A 23,466-nucleotide genomic window follows, 5' to 3' on the forward strand; every position below is an offset into this window, starting at 1 on the left:
GAAATACAAAAGGCACAATGCCGACTTAAGTACAAGATGACTGATTCTTCTTACTGTCTATGATTTGAACCTTTCCTCTGAGACCATTTTTAGATTCCTATGCTTCATTTCAGGTTTACTGTATCCCTTGGACCTTCTTATTGACGATGAAAAAAGAAATTGCATCGGAATTAAATGCAAAAGGCACAATGACGACTTAAGTACAAGAAGACTGAATCTTCTTACTGTCTATGATTTGAACTATTCCTGTGAGACCAGTATCAGATTCCTATGTTACCCTTCAGGTTTACTGTATCGCTTGGACCTTCTTATTGACGATAAAACACAGATATGGCATCGGAATTAAATACAAATGGCACAATGCCGACTTCAGTACATGAAGACTGACTCTTTTTACTGTCTATGCTTTGAACATTTCCTGTGATACCAGTTTTACATTCCGATGCTTTACTTCAGGTGTACTGTATCCCTTGGACCTTCTTGCTGACGATGAAACACAGAAATTACATCGGAATTAAGTACAAAAGGCGCAATGACGACTTAAGTACAAGAAGCTTGACTCTTCTTACTGTCTATGACTAGAACCATTCCTGTGAGATCAGTTTCAGATTCCTATGGTTCCTTTCGGGTTTACCTTATCCCTTGGACCTTCTTATTGACGATGAAACACAGAAATTGCATCGGAATTAAATACATAAGGCACAATGCCGACAATCGTACGAGACGACTGTCTCTTCTTACATTCTATGATTTGAACCTTTCATTTGGGACCAGTTTTAGATTCCGATGCTTTACTTCAGGTTTACTGTATATCTTTGACCTTCTTTTTGACGATGAAGAACAAAAATTACATCGGAATTAAATACTAAATGAACAATGCCGACTTAGGTACAAGAAGACTGAGTCCTCTTACTGTCTATGTTTTGAAGCATTCCTGTGAGACCAGTTTTGATTCCGGTGCTTCACTTCAGGTTTACTGTATCCCTTGGACCTTCTTATTGACGATGAAACACAGAAATCACATCTGAATTAAATACGAAAGGCGCAATGACGACCTAAGTACAAGAAGACTGACTCTTCTTACTGTCTAGGTTTTGAACCTTTCCTGTGAGACCAGTTTTAGATTCCGATGCTTGATTTCAGGTTTACTATATCCCTTGGACCTTCTTACTTACGATGACACACAGAAATTGCATCGAAATTGAATGCAAAAGGCACAATGCCGACTTTCGTACAAGACGACTGACTCTTCTTACATTCTATGATTTGAACCTTTTATGTGGGACCAGTTTTAGATTCCTATGCTTCATTTCAGGTTTACTGTATCCCTTGGACCTTCTTATTGACGATGAAACACAGATATTACATCGGAACTAAATACAAAAGGCACAATGCCGACTCAAGTACAAGAGGACTGACTATTCTTACTCTCTATGTTTTGAACCTTTCCTCTGAGACCAGTCTTAGATTCCGATGCTTTACTTCAGGTTTACTGTATCCCTTGGGCCTTGTTATTGACGATGAAACACAGAAATTGCATCGGAATTAAATGCAAAAGGCACAATGCCGACTTCAGTACAAGAGGACTGACTCCTCCTACTTTCTATGTTTTGAACCTTTCCTGTGAGACCAGTTCTAGATTCCGAAGCTTCACTTCAGGTTTGCAATGTCCCTTGGACCTTTTTATTGAAGATGAAACACAGAAATTGCATCGGAATTAAATACAAAAGGCACAATGCCGACTTAAGTACAAGAAGACTGACTCTTCTTACTGTCTATGCTTTGAACCTTTCCTGTGAGACCAGTTTTACATTCCGATGCTTTACTTCAGGTTTACTGTATCCCTTGGACCTTTTTATTCACGATGAAACACAGAAATGGAAACGGAATCAAATTCAAAAGGCAAAATGCCGACTTAAGTACAAGAGGCATGACTCTTCTTACATTCTATGAATTGAACCTTTCCTGTGAGACCAGTTTTAGATTCCGATGCTTCACTTCAGATTTACTGTATTCCTTGGACCTGCTTATTGACGATGAAACACAGAAATTGCACCGGAATTAAATACAAAAGGCACATTGCTGACTTAAGTACAAGAAGACTGACACTTCTTACTGTCTATGGTTTGAACCTTTCCTGTGAGACCAGTTATAAATTCCGATGCTTCATTTCAGGTTTAATGTATCCCTTGGACCTCCTTATTGACGATGAAACACAGAAATTGCATCGCAATTAAATACAAAATGCATAATGCCGACTTAAGTACAAGAGGACTGACTCCTCTTACATTCTATGATTTGAACCTTTCCTGTGGGAAGAGTTTTAGATTCCGATGCTTCATTTCAGGTTTACTGTATTCCTTGGACCTTCTTATTGACGATGAAACACAGAATTTGCATCGGAATTAAATACAAAAGGCACAATGCCGTCTTAAGTACAAGAAGACTGACTCTTCTTACTGCCTATGCTTTGAACCATTCCTGTGAGATCAGTTTTACATTCCGATGCTTTACTTCAGGTGTACTGTATCCCTTGGACCTTCTTACTGACGATGAAACACAGAAATTGCAACGGAATGCAATGCGCAAGGCACAATGCCGACTTTAGTACAAGAGGACCGACTCCTCTTACATGCTATGATTTGAACCTTTCCTGTGAGACCAGTTTTAGATTCCGATGCTTCATTTCAGGTTTACTGTATCCCTTGGACCTTCTTATTGACGATGAAACACAGAAATTGCATCGGAATTAAATACAAAAGGCACAATGCCGACTTAAGTACAAGAAGACTGACTCTCTTTACTGTCTATGCTTTGAACATTTCCTGTGATACCAGTTTTACATTCCGATGCTTTACTTCAGGTTTACTCTATCCCTTGGACCTTCTTATTGACGATGAAACACAGAAATTACATCGGAATTAAATACAAAAGGCGCATGACGACTTAAGTACAAGAAGACTGACTCTTCTTACTGTCTATGACTAGAACCATTCCTGTGAGACCAGTTTCAGATTCCTATGGTTCCTTTCAGGTTTACTTTATCCCTTGGACCTCCTTATTGACGATGAAACACAGAAATTGCATTGCAATTAAATACAAAATGGACAATGCCGACTTAAGTACAAGAAGACTGACTCTTCTTATTGTCTATGTTTTGAAGCTTTCATGTGAGACCAGTCTTGATTCCTGTGCTACACTTCAGGTTTAGTGTATCCCTTGGACCTTCTTATTGATGTGAATCACAAAAATTACATCGGAATTAAATACAAAACCCACAATGCCGACTTAGGTACAAGGACACTGACTCCTCTTACTGCCTACGATTTGAACCTTTCCTGTGAGACCAGCTTCAGTATCCTATGTCTCCTTTCAGGTTTACTGTATCCCTTAGACCTTCTCATTGACGATGAAACACAGATATTGCATCGGAATGAAATACAAAAGGCACAATGCCGACTTAAGTACAAGAAGACCGACTCTTCTTACTGTCTATATTTTGAACGTGTCCTGTGAGACCTGTTTTAGATTCCGATGCTTTACTTCAGGTTTACTGTATCCCTTGGACGTTCTTATTGACAATCAAACACAGAAATCGCATCGGAAATAAATAGTAAATGAACAATGCCGACTTAAGTACAAGAAGACTAACTCTTCTTACTGTCTATGTTTTGAAGCTTTGCTGTGAGACCAGTTTTGATTCCGGTGCCTCACTTCAGGTTTAGTGTATCCCTTGCACCTTCATATTGAAGATGAAACACAGAAATTCTATCGGAATTAAATACAAAAGGCACAATGCCGACTTGAGTACAAGAGGCTTGACTCCTCTTACATTCTATGAATTGAACCTTTCCTGTGAGACCAGTTTTAGATTCCGATGCTTCACTTCAGATTTACTGTATTCCTTGGACCTGCTTATTGACGATGAAACACAGAAATTGCACCGGAATTAAATACAAAAGGCACATTGCCGACTTAAGTACAAGAAGACTGACACTTCTTACTGTCTATGGTTTGAACCTTTCCTGTGAGACCAGTTATAAATTCCGATGCTTCATTTCAGGTTTAATGTATCCCTTGGACCTCCTTATTGACGATGAAACACAGAAATTGCATCGCAATTAAATACAAAATGCACAATACCGACTTAAGTACAAGAGGACTGACTCCTCTTACATTCTATGATTTGAACCTTTCCTGTGGGAAGAGTTTTAGATTCCGATGCTTCATTTCAGGTTTACTGTATTCCTTGGACCTTCTTATTGACGATGAAACACAGAATTTGCATCGGAATTAAATACAAAAGGCACAATGCCGACTTAAGTACAAGAAGACTGACTCTTCTTACTGCCTATGCTTTGAACCATTCCTGTGAGATCAGTTTTACATTCCGATGCTTTACTTCAGGTGTACTGTATCCCTTGGACCTTCTTACTGACGATGAAACACAGAAATTGCAACGGAATTCAATGCACAAGGCACAATGCCGACTTTAGTACAAGAGGACCGACTCTTCTTACATGTTATGATTTGAACCTTTCCTGTGAGACCAGTTTTAGATTCCGATGCTTCATTTCAGGTTTACTGTATCCCTGGGACCTTCTTATTGACGATGAAACACAGAAATTGCATCGGAATTAAATACAAAAGGCACAATGCCGACTTAGGTACAAGAAGACTGACTCTTCTTACTGTCTATGCTTTGAATCTTTCCTGTGAGACCAGTTTTTATTCCGGTGCTTCACTTCAGGTTTACTATATCCCTTGGACCTTCTTATTGACGATGAAACACAGAAATTACATCGGATTAAAATACAAAAGGCACAATGACGGCTTAAGTACAAGAAGACTGACTCTTCCTACTGTCTATGACTAGAACCATTCCTGCGAGACCAGTTTCAGATTCCTATGGTTCCTTTCAGGTTTACTTTATCCCTTGGACCTCCTTATTGACGATGAAACACAGAAATTGCATCGCAATTAAATACATAAGGCACAATGCCGACTTTCGTACAAGACGACTGTCTCTTCTTACATTCTATGATTTGAACCTTTCACTTGAGACCAGTTTTAGATTCCGATGCTTCATTTCATGTTTACTGTATCCCTTGGATCTTCTTATTAACGATGAAACACAGATAATGCAGCGGAATGTAATACAAAAGGCACAATGCCGACTTAAGTACATGAAGACGGACACTCCTTACTGTCTATGTTTTGAACGTTTCCTGTGAGACCAGGTTTAGATTTCGATTCTTTACTTCAGGTTTACTGTATATCTTTGACCTTCTTATTGACGATGAAGAACAAAAATTGCATCGGAATTAAATACTAAATGAACAATGCCGACTTAAGTACAAGAAGACTGAGTCCTCTTACTGTCTATGTTTTGAAGCATTCCTGTGAGAGCAGTTTTGATTCCGGTGCTTCACTTCAGGTTTACCGTATCCCTTGGACCTTCGTATTGACTATGAAACACAGAAATCACATTGGAATTAAATACAAAAGGCGCAATGACGACCTAGGTACAAGAAGACTGACTCTTCTTACTGTCTAGGTTTTGAACCTTTCCTGTGAGTTCAGTTTTAGATTCCGATGCTTCACTTCAGGTTTACTATATCCCTTGGGCCTTCTTATTTACGATGAGACACAGAAATTGCATCGAAATTGAATGCAAAAGGCACAATGCCGAATTTCGTACATGACGACTGACTCTTCTTACATTCTATGATTTGAACCTTTCATGTGGGACCAGTTTTAGATTCCTATGCTTCATTTCAGGTTTACTGTATCCCTTGGACCTTCTTATTGACGATGAAACACAGATATTACATCGGAACTAAATGCAAAAGGCACAATGCCGACTCAAGTACAAGAGGACTGACTATTCTTACTCTCCATGTTTTGTACCTTTCCTCTGAGACCAGTCTTAGATTCCGATGCTTTACTTCAGGTTTACTGTATCCCTTGGACCTTCTTATTGACGATGAAACACAGAAATTGCATCGGAATTAAATGCAAAAGGCACAATGCCGACTTCAGTACAAGAGGACTGACTCCTCCTACTTTCTATGTTTTGAACCTTTCCTGTGAGACCAGTTCTAGATTCCGAAGCTTCACTTCAGGTTTGCAATGTCCCTTGGACCTTTTTATTGAAGAAGAAACACAGAAATTGCATCGGAATTAAATACAAAAGGCACAATGCCGACTTAAGTACAAGAAGACTGACTCTTCTTACTGTCTATGTTTGAACCTTTCCTGTGTGACCAGTTTTACATTCCGATGCTTTACTTCAGGTTTACTGTATCCCTTGGACCTTTTTATTCACGATGTAACACAGAAATGGAAACGGAATTAAATTCAAAAGGCAAAATGCCGACTTAAGTACAAGAGGCATGACTCTTCTTACATTCTATGTATTGAACCTTTCCTGTGAGACCAGTTTTAGATTCCGAAGCTTCAATTCAGTCTTACTGTATCCCTTGGACCTTCTTATTGACGATGGAACACAGTAATTGCATCCGAATTGAATACAAAAGGTACAATGCCGACTTAAGTACAAGAAGACTGACTCTTCTTACTGTCAATATTTTGAACCATTCCTGTGAGACCAGTTTTAGATTCCGATGCTTTACTTCAGGTTTACTGTATCCCTTGGACCTTATTATTGACGATGAAACACAGAAATCGCATCGGAATTAAATACAAAATGCACAATGTCGACTTAAGTACAAGAAGACTGACTCTTCTTACTTACTATGTTTTGAAGCTATCCTGTGAGACCAGTTTTGATTCCGACCCTTCACGTCAGGTTTACTGTATCCCTTGGACCATCTTATTGACGTGAAACACAAATATTACATCGGAATTAATTACAAACGCCACATTGCCGACTTAAGTACAAGGAGACTGGCTCTTCTTACTGAATATGATTTGAACCTTTCCTGTGAGATCAGCCTCAGATTCCGAGGTTTCTTTTCAGGTTTACTGTATCCCATGGACCTTCTTATTGACGATGAAACACAGATATTGCATCGGAATTAAATACAAAAGGCACAATGCCGACTTAAGTACGTGAAGACTGACTCTTCTTACTGTCTATGTTTTGAACGTTTCCTTTGAGACCAGTTTTAGATTCCGATGCTTTACTTCAGGTTTACTGTTTATCTTGGACCTTCTTATTGACGATGAAACACGAAAATTGCATCGGAATTAAATACTACATGAACAATGCCGACTTAAGTACATGAAGACTGACTCTTCTTACTGTCTATGTTTTAAAGCTTTCCTGTGAGACCAGTTTTGATTCCGGTGCTTCACTTCAGGTTTACTGTATCCCTTGGACCTTCTTATTGACGGTGAAACACAGAAATTACATCGGATTTAAATACTAAAGGCACAATGACGACATAAGTACATGAAGGCTGACTCTTCTTACTGTCTATGATTTGAACCATTCCTGTGAGACCACTTTAAGTTTTCTATGTCTCGTTTCAGGTGTACTGTATCCCTGGGACCTTCTTATTGACAATGAAACACAGATATTGCATCGGAGTTAAATACAAAAGGTACAATGCCGACTTAAGTACTAGAAGACTGACTTTTCTTACTGTCTATATTTTGAACCTTCCCTCTGAGACCAGTCTTAGATTCCGATGCTTTACTTCAGGTGTACTGTATCCCTTGGACCTTCTTATTGACAATGAAACACAGAAATTGCATCGGAATTATGCCGACTTAAGTACAAGAGGACTGACTCTTCTTACATTCTATGAATTGAACCTTTCCTGTGAAACCTGTTTTAGACTCCGAAGCTTCACGTCAAGTTTACTGTATCCCTTGGACCTTCTTATTGACGATGAAACACAGAAATTGCATCGGAATTAATTACAAAATGCACAATGCCGACTTAAGTTCAAGAAGACTGACTCTTCTTACTGTCTGTGTTTTGAAGTTATCCTGTGAGACCAGTTTTGATTCCGATGCTTCACGTCAGGTTTGCTGTATCCCTTGGACCATCTTATTGACGTGAGGCACAAAAAATTCATCGGAATTAAATACAAACGCCACATTGCCGACTTAAGTACAAGGAGACTGGCTCTTCTTACAGTCTATGATTTGAACCTTTCCTGTGAGATCAGCCTCAGATTCCTAGGTTTCCTTTCAGGTTTACTGTATCCTTTGGACCTTCTTATTGACGATGAAACACAGATATTGCATCGGAATGGAATACAAAAGGCACAATGCCGACTTAAGGACATGAAGACTGACTCTTCTTACTGTCTATGCTTTGAACGTTTCCTTTGAGACCAGTTTCAGATTCCGATGCTTCACTTCAGGTTTACTGTATATCTTGGACCTTCTTATTGACGATGAAACACAAAAATTGCATCGGAATTAAATACTAAATGAAAAATGCCGACTTAAGTACAAGAAGGCTGACTCTTCTTACTGTCTATGTTTTGAAGCTTTCCTGTGAGACCAGTTTTTATTCCGGTGCTTCACTTCAGGTTTACTATATCCCTTGGACCTTCTTATTGACGATGAAACACAGAAATTACATCGGATTAAAATACAAAAGGCACAATGACGACTTAAGTACAAGAAGACTGACTCTTCTTACTGTCTATGATTTGAACCTTTCCTGTGAGACCAATTTCAGATTCCGAAGCTTCATTTCAGGTTTACTGTGTCCCTTGGACCTACTTATTGACGAAAAAACACAGAAATTGCATCTGAATTATGTACAAAATGCACAATTCCGACTTAAGTACAAGAAGACTGACTCTTCTTACTGTCTATGTTTTGAAGCTTTCCTGTGAGACCAGTTTTGATTCCGGTGTTTCACTTCAGGTATACTGTATCCCTTGGACCATCTTATTGAAGATGAAACACAGAAACTACATCGGAATTAAATACAAAAAGCACAACGCCGACTTAAGTACAAGAAGACTGACTCTTCTTATTGTCTATGTTTTGAACCTCTCCTGTGAGACCAGTTTTAATTTCCGATGCTTCACTTCAGGTTTACCATATCTCTTGGACCTACTTATTGACGATGAAACACAGAAAATGCATCAAAATAAAACACAAAATGCACAATGCCGACTTAACTACAAGAAGACTGACTCTTCTTACTGTCTATATTTTGAAACTTTCCTTTGAGACCAGTTTTAGATTCTGATGCTTCACTTCAGGTTAATTGTATCCCTTGGACCTTCATATTGACGACGAAACACAGAAATTCTATCGGCATTAAATACAAAAGGTACAATGCCAACTTAAGTACAAGATGACTGAGTCCTCTTACTGTCTATGATTTGAACCTTTCCTGTGAGGCCAGCTTCAGATTCCGATGCTTCATTTCAGGTTTACTGTATCCCTTGGACCTTTTTATTGACGATGAAACACAGAAATTGCATCGGAATTAATTACAAAAGGCACAATGCCGACTTAAGTACAAGAAGACTGACTCTTCTTACTGTCTATGTTTTGAACCTTTCCTGTGAGACCAGTTTTACATTCCGATGCTTTACTTCAGGTTTACTGTATCCCTTGGAAGTTTTTATTCACGATGAAACACAGAAATGGCAACGGAATTAAATACAAAAGGCAAAATGCCGACTTAAATACAAGAGGACTGACTCTTCTTACATTGTATGAATTGAACCTTTCCTGTGAGACCAGTTTTAGATTCCGAAGCTTCACTTCTGGTTTATTGTATCCCTTGGACCTTCTTATTGACGATGAAACACAGTAATTGCATCCGAATTAAATACAAAAGGCACAATGCCGACTTAAGTACAAGAAGACTGACTCTCCTTACTGTCAATGTTTTGAACCATTCCTGTGAGACAAGTTTTAGATTCCGATGCTTCACTTCAGGTTTACTGTTTCCCTTGGACCTTCTTATTGACGATGAAACACAGAAATTGCATCGGAATTAATTACAAAATGCTCAATGCCGACTTAAGTTCAAGAAGACTGACTCTTCTTACTGTCTATGTTTTGAAGCTATCCTGTGAGACCAGTTTTGATTCCGATGCTTCACGTCAGGTTTGCTGTATCCCTTGGACCATCTTATTGACGTGAGGCACAAAAAATTCATCGGTATTAAATACAAACGCCACATTGCCGACTTAAGTACAAGGAGACTGGCTCTTCTTACTGTCTATGATTTGAACCTTTCCTGTGAGATCAGCCTCAGATTCCTAGGTTTCCTTTCAGGTTTACTGTATCCTTTGGACCTTCTTATTGACGATGAAACACAGATATTGCATCGGAATGGAATACAAAAGGCACAATGCCGACTTAAGGACATGAAGACTGACTCTTCTTACTGTCTATGCTTTGAACGTTTCCTTTGAGACCAGTTTCAGATTCCGATGCTTTACTTCAGGTTTACTGTATATCTTGGACCTTCTTATTGACGATGAAACACAAAAATTGCATCGGAATTAAATACTAAATGAAAAATGACGACTTAAGTACAAGAAGGCTGACTCTTCTTACTGGCTATGTTTTGAAGCTTTCCTGTGAGACTAGTTTTTATTCCGGTGCTTCACTTCAGGTTTACTATATCCCTTGGACCTTCTTTTTGACGATGAAACACAGAAATTACATCGGATTAAAATACAAAAGGCACAATGACGACTTAAGTACAAGAAGACTGACTCTTCTTACTGTCTATGATTTGAACCATTCCTGTGAGACCAGTTTCAGATTTCTATGTTCCCTTTCAGGTTTACTGTATCCCTTGGACCTTCTTATAGACGATGAAACACAGATATTGCATCGGAAATAAATACAAAAGGCACAATGCAGACTTCAGTACATGAAGACTGACTCTTTATACTGTCTATGCTTTGAACCTTTCCTGTGAGACCAGTTTTAGATTCCGATGCTTTGTTTCAGGTTTACTGTATCCCTTGGACCTCCTTATTTACGATGAGACACAGAAATTGCATCGGAATTAAATGCAAAAGGCACAATGCCGACTTTCGTACAAGACGACTGAGTCTTCTTACATTCTATGATTTGAACCATTCATGTGAGACCAGTTTTAGATTCCGATGCCTCATTTCAGGTATACCGTATCCCTTGGACCTTCTTATTGACGATGAAACACAGATATTGCATCGGAATTAAATACAAAAGGCACTATGATGACTTCAGAACAAGAAGACTGACTCTTCTTGCTGTCAATATTTTGAAGCTTTCCTGTTAGTCCAGTTTTAGATTCCGATGATTCACTTCAGGTTTACTGCATCCTTTGGTCCTTCATGTTGACGATGAAACACACAAATTTCATCGGAACTAAATACAAATGGCACAATGCCGACTTAAGTACTAGATGACTGAGTCTCCTTACTGTCTATGATTTGAACCTTTCCTGTGAGACCAGTTTTAGATTCTTATGCTTCATTTCAGGTATGCGGTATCCCTTGGACCTTCTTATTGACGATGAAACACAGAAATTGCGACGGAATTAAATACAAAAGCCACAAGGCACAATGCCCACATAAAAACAAGAAGACTGACTCTTCTTACTATCTATGTTTTGAACCTTTCCTGTGAGACCAGTTTTAGATTCGGATGCTTCACTTCAGGTTTACTGTATCCCTTGGACCTGCTTATAGGCGATGAAACACAGAAAGTGCATCGGTATCAAATACAAAAGGCACAATGCCAACTTAAGTACAAGATGACTGACTCTTCTTACTGTCTATGATTTGAACCTTTCCTGTGAGACCAATTTCAGATTCCGAAGCTTCATTTCAGGTTTACTGTGTCCCTTGGACCTACTTATTGACGATAAAACACAGAAATTGCATCTGAATTAAGTACAAAATGCACAATTCCGACTTAAGTACAAGAAGACTGACTCCTCTTACTGTCTATGTTTTGAAGATTTCCTGTGAGACCAGTTTTGATTCCGGTGTTTCACTTCAGGTATACTGTATCCCTTGGACCATCTTATTGAAGATGAAACACAGAAACTACATCGGAATTAAATACAAAAAGCACAATGCCGACTTAAGTACAAGAAGACTGACTCTTCTTATTGTCTATGTTTTGAACCTCTCCTGTGAGACCAGTTTTAATTTCCGATGCTTCACTTCAGGTTTACCATATCTCTTGGACCTACTTATTGACGATGAAACACAGAAAATGCATCAAAATAAAATACAAAATGCACAATGCCGACTTAAGTACAAGAAGACTGACTCTTCTTACTGTCTATATTTTGAAACTTTCCTTTGAGACCAGTTTTAGATTCTGATGCTTCACTTCAGGTTAATTGTATCCCTTGGACCTTCATATTGACGACGAAACACAGAAATTCTATCGGAATTGAATACAAAAGGTACAATGCCAACTTAAGTACAAGATGACTGAGTCCTCTTACTGTCTATGATTTGAACCTTTCCTGTGAGACCAGCTTCAGATTCCGATGCTTCATTTCAGGTTTACTGTATCCCTTGGACCTACTTATTGACGATGAAACACAGAAATTGCATCGGAATTAAATACAAAATGCAAATTCCGACTTAAGTACAAGAAGACTGAATCTTCTTACTGTCTATGTTTTGAGGCTTTCCTGTGAGACCAGTTTTTGATTCCGATGCTTCACTTCAGGTTTACTGTATCCCTTGGACATGCTTATTGACGATGGAACACAGAAACTGCATCGGAATTAAATACAAAAGGCACAATGCCGACTTAAGTACAAGATGACTGACTCTTCTTATTGTCTATGTTTTGAACCTTTCCTGTGAGACAGGTTTCAGATTCCGATGCTTCATTTCAGGTTTACTGTATCACTTGGACCTTCTTATTGACGATGAAACACAGAAATTGCATCGGAATTTAATGCAAAAGGCACAATGCCGACTTTAGTACAAGAGGTCTGACTCCTATTACATTCTACGATTTGAACCTTTCCTGTGAGACCAGTTTTAGATTACAGTGCTTCACATCAGGTTAACTGTATCCCTCGGACCTTCTTATTCACGATGAAACACAGAAATTGCATTGGAATTAAATACAAAAGGCATAATGCCGACATAAGTACGAGAAGACTGACTCTGCTTACTGTCTATGTTTAGAAGCTTTCCTGTGAGACCAGTGGTGATTCCGATGCTTCACTTCAGGTTTACTGTATCCCTTGGACCTTATTGACGATGAAACACAGATATGTATCGGAATTAAATACAAAAGGCACAATGCCGACGTAAGTACAAGAGGACTGACTCTTCTTACATTCCATGATATGAACCTATCCTGTGAGACCAGTTTTGGATTCCAATGCTTCACTTCAATTTTACTGTAACCCTTGGACTTGCTTATTGACGATGAAACACAGAAATTGCATCGGAAATAAATACAAAAGGCTCAATGCCGACCTAAGTACAAGAAGACTGACTCTTGTTACTGTCTATGTTTTGAAGCTTTCCTGTGGGACCAGTTTTGATTCCGATCCGTCACTTCAGGTTTGCTGTATCCCTTGGACCAACTTCTTGACGATGAAACACAGAAATTACATCGGAATTAAATACAAAAGGCGCAATGCTGACTTAAGTACAAGAAGACTGACTCTTCTTACTGTCTATGATTTGAACCTTTCCTGTGAGACCAGTTTTAGATTCCGGTGCTTCACATCAGGTTTACTGTGTCCCTTGGTCCTTCTTATTGACGTGAAGCACAAAAATTGCATCGGAATTAAATACAAAAAAGCACAATGCCGACTTAAGTACAAGAAGACTGACTCTTCATACTGTCTATGCTCTGAACCTTTCCTGTGAGACCAGTTTTACATTACGAAGCTATACTTCTGGTTTACTGTATCAATTGGACCTTCGTATTCACGATGAAACACAGAAATGGCATCGGAATTAAATACAAAAGTCACAATGCCGACTTAAGTACAAGAGGACTGACTCTTCTTACATTCTAAGAATTTTACGTTTCCTGTGAGACCAGTATTAGATTCCGAAGCTTCACTTCAGGCTTACTGTATCCCTTGGACCTTCTTATTGACGATGAAACACAGAAATTGCATCGGAATTAAATACAAAAGTCACAATGCCGACATCAGTACATGAAGACTGACTCTTCTTACTGTCTATGTTTTGAACCTTTCCTGTGTGACCAGTTTTAGATTCCGATGCTTTACTTCAGGTTTACTGTATCCCTTGGACCTTCTTATTGTCGATGAAACACAGAAACTGCATCGGTATCAAATACAAAAGGCACAATGCCAACTTAAGTACAAGATGACTGACTCTTCTTACTGTCTATGATTTGAACCTTTCCTGTGAGACCAGTTTCAGATTCCGATGCTTCAATTCAGGTTTACTGTGTCCCTTGGACCTACTTATTGACGATGAAACACAGAAATTGCATCGGAATTAAGTACAAAATGCACAATTCTGACTTAAGTACAAGAAGACTGACTCTTCTTACTGTCTATATTTTGAACCTTTCCTTTGAGACCAGTTTTAGATTCTCATGCTTCACTTCAGGTTTACTGTATCCCTTTGGACCTTCATATTGACGACGAAACACAGAAATTCTATCGGAATTAAATGCAAAAGGTACAATGCCGTCTTAAGTACAAGATGACTGAGTCCTCTTACTGTCTATGATTTGAACCTTTCCTGTGAGACCAGTTTCAGATTCCGATGCTTCATTTCGGGTTTACTGTATCCCTTGGACCTACTGATTGACGATGCAACACAGAAATTGCATCGGAATTAAATACAAAAGTCAAAATGCCGACTTAAGTACAAGAAGACTGACTCTTCTTACTGTCTATAATTTGAACCTTTCCTGTGAGACCAGTTTTAGATTCCGATGCTTCACTTCAGGTTTACTGTATCCCTTGAACTTTCTTATTGACGGTGAAGCACAGAAATTGCGTCGGAATTAAATACAAAAGGCACAATGCCCACTTAAAAACAAGAAGACTGACTCTTCTTACTGTCAATGTTTTGAACCTTTCCTGTGTGACCAGTTTTAGCTTCTGATGCTTCCCTTCAGGTTTACTGTATCCCTTGGACTTTCTTATTAACGGTGAAACACAGAAATTGCGTCGGAATTAAATGCAAAAGGCACAATGCCCACATAAAGACAAAAAGACTGACTCTTCTTACTGTCTATGTTTTGAACCTTTCCTGTGAGACCAGTTTTAGATTCCTATGTTTTACTTCAGGTTTACTGTATCCCTTGGACCTTCTTATTGACAATGAAACACAGAAATTGCATCGGAATTAAATACAAAAGGCACAATGCCGACTTAAGTATAAGAGGACTGACTCTTCTTACATTCCATGATTTGAACCTTTCCTGTGAGACCAGTTTTCGATTCCGATGCTTCACTTCCGGTTTACTGTATCCCTTGGACCTGCTTATTGACGATGAAACACAGAAACTGCATCGGAATCAAATACAAAAGGCACAGTGCCGACTTAAGTACAAGATGACTGACTCTTTTTATTGTCTATGTTTTGAACCTTTCCTGTGAGACAGGTTTCAGATTCCGACGCTTCATTTCAGGTTTACTGTATCCCTTGGACCTTCTTATTGACGATGAAACACAGAAATTGCATCAGAATTAAGTACAAAATGCACAATTCCGACTTAAGTACAAGAAGACTGACTCTTCTTACTGTCTATGTTTTGAAGCTTTCCTGTGAGACCAGTTTTCATTCCGGTGATTGACTTCAGGTTTACTGTATCCCTTGGACCATCATATTGAAGATGAATCACAGAAATTCCATCGGAATTAAATACAAAAGGCACAATGCCGACTTAATTACAAGAAGACTAACTCATCTTATTGTCTATGTTTTGAACCTTTCCTGTGAGACCAGTTTTAATTTCCGATGCCTCACTTCAGGTTTACTGTATCTCTTGGACCTACTTACTGACGATGAAACACAGAAATTGCATCGGAATTAAGTACAAAATGCACAATTCCGACTTAAGTACATGAAGAGTGACTCTTCTTACTGCCTATGTTTTGAACCTTTCCTGTGTGACCAGTTTTAGATTCCGATGCTTTACTTCAGGTTTACTGTATCTCTTGGACCTTTTTATTGACGATGAAACACAGTAATTGCATCGGAATTTAATGCAAAAGGCACAATGCCGACTTTAGTACAAGAGGATTGACTCCTATTACATTCTACAAATTGAACCTTTCCTGTGAAACCAGTTTTAGATTACAGTGCTTCACATCAGGTTAACTGTATCCCTCGGACCTTCTTATTCACGATGAAACACAGAAATTGCATTGGAATTAAATACAAAAGGCATAATGCCGACATAAGTACGAGAAGACTGACTCTGCTTACTGTCTATGTTTTGAAGCTTTCCTGTGAGACCAGTGGTGATTCCGATGCTTCACTTCAGGTTTACTGTATCCCTTGGACCTTATTGACGATGAAACACAGATATGCATCGGAATTAAATACAAAATGCACAATGCTGACTTAAGTACAAGAAGACTGACTCTTCTTACTGTCTATGATTTGAACCTTTCCTGTGAGACCAGTTTTAGATTCCGGTGCTTCACATCAGGTTTACTGTGTCCCTTGGTCCTTCTTATTGACGTGAAGCACAAAAATTGCATCGGAATTAAATACAAAAAAGCACAATGCCGACTTAAGTACAAGAAGACTGACTCTTCATACTGTCTATGCTTTGAACCTTTCCTGTGAGTCCAGTTTTACATTACGAAGCTATACTTCTGGTTTACTGTATCCCTTGGACCTTCTTATTCACGATGAAACACAGAAATGGCATCGGAATTAAATACAAAAGTCACAATGCCGACTTAAGTACAAGAGGACTGACTCTTCTTACATTCTATGAATTTTACGTTTCCTTTGAGACCAGTTTTAGATTCCGAAGCTTCACTTCAGGTTTACTGTATCCCTTGGACCTTCTTATAGACGATGAAACACAGATATTGCATCGGAAATAAATACAAAAGGCACAATGCCGACTTCAGTACATGAAGACTGACTCTTTTTACTGTCTATGTTTTGAACCTTTCCTGTGAGACCAGTTTTAGATTCCGATGCTTTGTTTCAGGTTTACTGTATCCCTTGGACCTCCTTATTTACGATGAGACACAGAAATTGCATCGGAATTAAATGCAAAAGGCGCAATGCCGACTTTCGTACAAGACGACTGAGTCTTCTTACATTCTATGATTTGAACCATTCATGTGAGACCGGTTTTAGATTCCGATGCCTCATTTCAGGTATACCGTATCCCTTGGACCTTCTTATTGACGATGAAACACAGATATTGCATCGGAATTAAATACAAAAGGCACTATGATGACTTCAGAACAAGAAGACTGACTCTTCTTGCTGTCAATATTTTGAAGCTTTCCTGTGAGTCCAGTTTTAGATTCCGATGATTCACTTCAGGTTTACTGCATCCCTTGGTCCTTCATGTTGACGATGAAACACACAAATTGTATCGGAACTAAATACAAATGGCACAATGCCGACTTAAGTACTAGATGACTGAGTCTCCTTACTGTCTATGATTTGAACCTTTCCTGTGAGACCAGTTTTAGATTCTTATGCTTCATTTCAGGTATGCTGTATCCCTTGGACCTTCTTATTGACGATGAAACACAGAAATTGCGACGGAATTAAATACAAAAGCCACAAGGCACAATGCCCACATAAAAACAAGAAGACTGACTCTTCTTACTGTCTATGTTTTGAAACTTTCCTGTGAGACCAGTTTTAGATTCGGATGCTTCACTTCAGGTTTACTGTATCCCTTGGACCTGCTTATTGGCGATGAAACACAGAAACTGCATCGGTATCAAATACAAAAGGCACAATGCCAACTTAAGTACAAGATGACTGACTCTTCTTACTGTCTATGATTTGAACCTTTCCTGTGAGACCAATTTCAGATTCCGAAGCTTCATTTCAGGTTCACTGTGTCCCTTGGACCTACTTATTGACGATAAAACACAGAAATTGCATCTGAATTAAGTACAAAATGCACAATTCCGACTTAAGTACAAGAAGACTGACTCTTCTTACTGTCTATGTTTTGAAGCTTTCCTGTGAGACCTGTTTTGATTCCGGTGTTTCACTTCAGGTGTACTGTATCCCTTGGACCATCTTATTGAAGATGAAACACAGAAACTACATCGGAATTAAATACAAAAAGCACAATGCCGACTTAAGTACAAGAGGACTGACTCTTCTTATTGTCTATGTTTTGAACCTCTCCTGTGAGACCAGTTTTAATTTCCGATGCTTCACTTCAGGTTTACCATATCTCTTGTACCTACTTATTGACGATGAAACACAGAAAATGCATCAAAAAATAATACAAAATGCACAATGCCGACTTAAGTACAAGAAGACTGACTCTTCTTACTGTCTATATTTTGAAACTTTCCTTTGAGACCAGTTTTAGATTCTGATGCTTCACTTCAGGTTAATTGTATCCCTTGGACCTTCATATTGACGACGAAACACAGAAATTCTATCGGAATTAAAAAAAAGGTACAATGCCAACTTAAGTACAAGATGACTGAATCCTCTTACTGTCTATGATTTGAACCTTTCCTGTGAGACCAGCTTCAGATTCCGATGCTTCATTTCAGGTTTACTGTATCCCTTGGACCTACTTATTGACGATGAAACACAGAAATTGCGTCGGAATTAAATACAAAATGCAAATTCCGACTTAAGTACAAGAAGACTGAATCTTCTTACTGTCTATGTTTTGAGGCTTTCCAGTGAGACCAGTTTTGATTCCGGTGTTTCACATCAGGTTTACTGTATCCCTTGGACCATCTTATTGACGATGAAACACAGAAATTGCATCGGAATTTAATGCAAAAGGCACAATGCCGACTTTAGTACAAGAGGACTGACTCCTATTACATTTTATGATTTGAACCTTTCCTGTGAGACCAGTTTTAGATTCCGGTGCCTCACATCACGTTTACTGTATCCCTTGGAAATTCTTATTGACGATGAAACACAGAAATTGCATCGGAATTAAATACAAAAGTCAAAATGCCGGCTTAAGTACAAGAATACTGACTCTTTTTAAAATCTATAATTTGAACCTTTCCTGTGAGACCAGTTTTTGATTCCGATGCTTCACTTCAGGTTTACTGTATCCCTTGGTCCTGCTTATTGACGATGGAACACAGAAACTGCATCGGAATTAAATACAAAAGGCACAATGCCGACTTAAGTACAAGATGACTGACTCTTCTTATTGTCTATGTTTTGAACCTTTCCTGTGAGACAGGTTTCAGATTCCGATGCTTCATTTCAGGTTTACTGTATCACTTGGACCTTCTTATTAACGATGACATACAGAAATTGCATCGGAATTAAGTACAAAATGCACAATTCCGACTTAAGTACAAGAAGACTGACTCTTCTTACTGTCTATGTTTTGAAGCTTTCCTGTGAGGCCAGTTTTCATCCGGTGATTCACTTCAGGTTTACTGTATCCCTTGGACCATCATATTCAAGATGAATCACAGAAACTCCGTCGGAATTAAATACAAAAGGCACAATGCCGACTTAATTACAAGAAGACTAACTCTTCTTATTGTCTATGTTTTGAACCTTTCCTGTGAGACCAGTTTTAATTTCCGATGCCTCACTTCAGGTTTACTGTATCTCTTGGACCTACTTATTGACGATGAAACACAGAAATTGCATCAAAATCAAATACAAAAGGCACAATGCCGACATCAGTACATGAAGACTGACTCTTCTTACTGCCTATGTTTTTAACATATCCTGTGTGACCAGTTTCAGATTCCGATGCTTTACTTCTGGTTTACTGTATCCCTTGGACCTTCTTATTGACGATGAAACACAGAAATTGCATCGGAATTTAATGCAAAAGGCACAATGCCGACTTTAGTACAAGAGGACTGACTCCTATTACATTCTACGATTTGAACCTTTCCTGTGAGACCAGTTTTAGATTACAGTGCTTCACATCAGGTTAACTGTATCCCTCGGACCTTCTTATTCACGATGAAACACAGAAATTGCATTGGAATTAAATACAAAAGGCATAATGCCGACATAAGTACGAGAAGACTGACTCTGCTTACTGTCTATGTTTAGAAGCTTTCCTGTGAGACCAGTGGTGATTCCGATGCTTCACTTCAGGTTTACTGTATCCCTTGGACCTTATTGACGATGAAACACAGATATGCATCGGAATTAAATACAAAAGGCACAATGCCGACGTAAGTACAAGAGGACTGACTCTTCTTACATTCCATGATATGAACCTATCCTGTGATACCAGTTTTGGATTCCAATGCTTCACTTCAATTTTACTGTATCCCTTGGACTTGCTTATTGACGATGAAACACAGAAATTGCATCGGAAATAAATACAAAAGGCTCAATGCCGACCTAAGTACAAGAAGACTGACTCTTGTTACTGTCTATGTTTTGAAGCTTACCTGTGGGACCAGTTTTGATTCCGATCCGTCACTTCAGGTTTGCTGTATCCCTTGGACCAACTTCTTGACGATGAAACACAGAAATTACATCGGAATTAAATACAAAAGGCACAATGCTGACTTAAGTACAAGAAGACTGACTCTTCTTACTGTCTATGATTTGAACCTTTCCTGTGAGACCAGTTTTAGATTCCGGTGCTTCACATCAGGTTTACTGTGTCCCTTGGTCCTTCTTATTGACGTGAAGCACAAAAATTGCATCGGAATTAAATACAAAAAAGCACAATGCCGACTTAAGTACAAGAAGACTGACTCTTCATACTGTCTATGCTCTGAACCTTTCTGTGAGACCAGTTTTACATTACGAAGCTATACTTCTGGTTTACTGTATCCCTTGGACCTTTTTATTCACGATGAAACACAGAAATGGCATCGGAATTAAATACAAAAGTCACAATGCCGACTTAAGTACAAGAGGACTGACTCTTCTTACATTCTATGAATTTTACGTTTCCTTTGAGACCAGTTTTAGATTCCGAAGCTTCACTTCAGGTTTACTGTATCCCTTGGACCTTCTTATTGACGATGAAACACAGAAATTGCATCGGAATTAAATACAAAAGTCACAATGCCGACATCAGTACATGAAGACTGACTCTTCTTACTGTCTATGTTTTGAACCTTTCCTGTGTGACCAGTTTTAGATTCCGATGCTTTACTTCAGGTTTACTGTATCCCTTGGACCTTCTTATTGTCGATGAAACACAGAAACTGCATCGGTATCAAATACAAAAGGCACAATGCCAACTTAAGTACAAGATGACTGACTCTTCTTACTGTCTATGATTTGAACCTTTCCTGTGAGACCAGTTTCAGATTCCGATGCTTCAATTCAGGTTTACCGTGTCCCTTGGACCTACTTATTGACGATGAAACACAGAAATTACATCGGAATTAAGTACAAAATGCACAATTCTGACTTAAGTACAAGAAGACTGACTCTTCTTACTGTCTATATTTTGAACCTTTCCTTTGAGACCAGTTTTAGATTCTCATGCTTCACTTCAGGTTTACTGTATCCCTTTGGACCTTCATATTGACGACGAAACACAGAAATTCTATCAGAATTAAATACAAAAGGTACAATGCCGACTTAAGTACAAGATGACTGAGTCCTCTTACTGTCTATGATTTGAACCTTTCCTGTGAGACCAGTTTCAGATTCCGATGCTTCATTTCAGGTTTACTGTATCCCTTGGACCTACTTATTGACGATGAAACACAGAAATTGCATCGGAATTAAATACAAAAGTCAAAATGCAGACTTATGTAAAGAAGACTGACTCTTCTTACTGTCTATAATTTGAACCTTTCCTGTGAGACCAGTTTTAGATTCCGATGCTTCACTTCAGGTTTACTGTATCCCTTGGACTTTCTTATTGACGGTGAAACACAGAAATTGCGTCGGAATTAAATACAAAAGGCACAATGCCCACTTAAAAACAAGAAGACTGACTCTTCTTACTGTCAATGTTTTGACCCTTTCCTGTGTGACCAGGTTTAGCTTCTGATGCTTCCCTTCAGGTTTAATGTATCCCTTGGACTTTCTTATTAACGGTGAAACACAGAAATTGCGTCGGAATTAAATACAAAAGGCACAATGCCCACATAAAGACAAAAAGACTGACTCTTCTTACTGTCTATGTTTAGAAGCTTTCCTGTGAGACCAGTGGTGATTCCGATGCTTCACTTCAGGTTTACTGTATCCCTTGGACCTTATTGACGATGAAACACAGATATGCATCGGAATTAAATACAAAAGGCACAATGATGACGTAAGTACAAGAGGACTGACTCTTCTTACATTCCATGATTTGAACCTTTCCTGTGAGACCAGTTTTCGATTCCGATGCTTCACTTCCGGTTTACTGTATCCCTTGGACCTGCTTATTGACGATGAAACACAGAAACTGCATCGGAATTAATTACAAAAGGCACAGTGCCGACTTAAGTACAAGATGACTGACTCTTTTTATTGTCTATGTTTTGAACCTTTCCTGTGAGACAGGTTTCAGATTCCGATGCTTCATTTCAGTTTTACTGTATCCCTTGGACCTTCTTATTGACGATGAAACACAGAAATTGCATCAGAATTAAGTACAAAATGCACAATTCCGACTTAAGAACAAGAAGACTGACTCTTCTTACTGTCTATGTTTTGAAGCTTTCCTGTGAGACCAGTTTTCATTCCGGTGATTGACTTCAGGTTTACTGTATCCCTTGGACCATCATATTGAAGATGAATCACAGAAATTCCATCGGAATTAAATACAGAAGGCACAATGCCGACTTAATTACAAGAAGACTAACTCATCTTATTGTCTATGTTTTGAACCTTTCCTGTGAGACCAGTTTTAATATCCGATGCCTCACTTCAGGTTTACTGTATCTCAAGGACATACTTATTGACGATGAAACACAGAAATTGCATCGGAATTAAGTACAAAATGCACAATTCCGACTTAAGCACATGAAGACTGACTCTTCTTACTGCCTATGTTTTGAACCTTTCCTGTGTGACAAGTTTTAGATTCCGATGCTTTACTTCAGGTTTACTGTATCTCTTGGACCTTTTTATTGACGATGAAACACAGAAATTGCATCGGAATTTAATGCAAAAGGCACAATGCCGACTTTAGTACAAGAGGACTGACTCCTATTACATTCTACAAATTGAACCTTTCCTGTGAAACCAGTTTTAGATTACAGTGCTTCACATCAGGTTAACTGTATCCCTCGGACCTTCTTATTCACGATGAAACACAGAAATTGCATTGGAATTAAATACAAAAGGCACAATGCCGACGTAAGTACAAGAGGACTGACTCTTCTTACATTCCAAGATATGAACCTATCCTGTTAGACCAGTTTTGGATTCCAATGCTTCACTTCAATTTTACTGTATCCCT

Source organism: Schistocerca americana, chromosome 7 (genome assembly GCF_021461395.2).
Source record: "Schistocerca americana isolate TAMUIC-IGC-003095 chromosome 7, iqSchAmer2.1, whole genome shotgun sequence".
Taxonomy (NCBI): domain Eukaryota; kingdom Metazoa; phylum Arthropoda; class Insecta; order Orthoptera; family Acrididae; genus Schistocerca; species Schistocerca americana.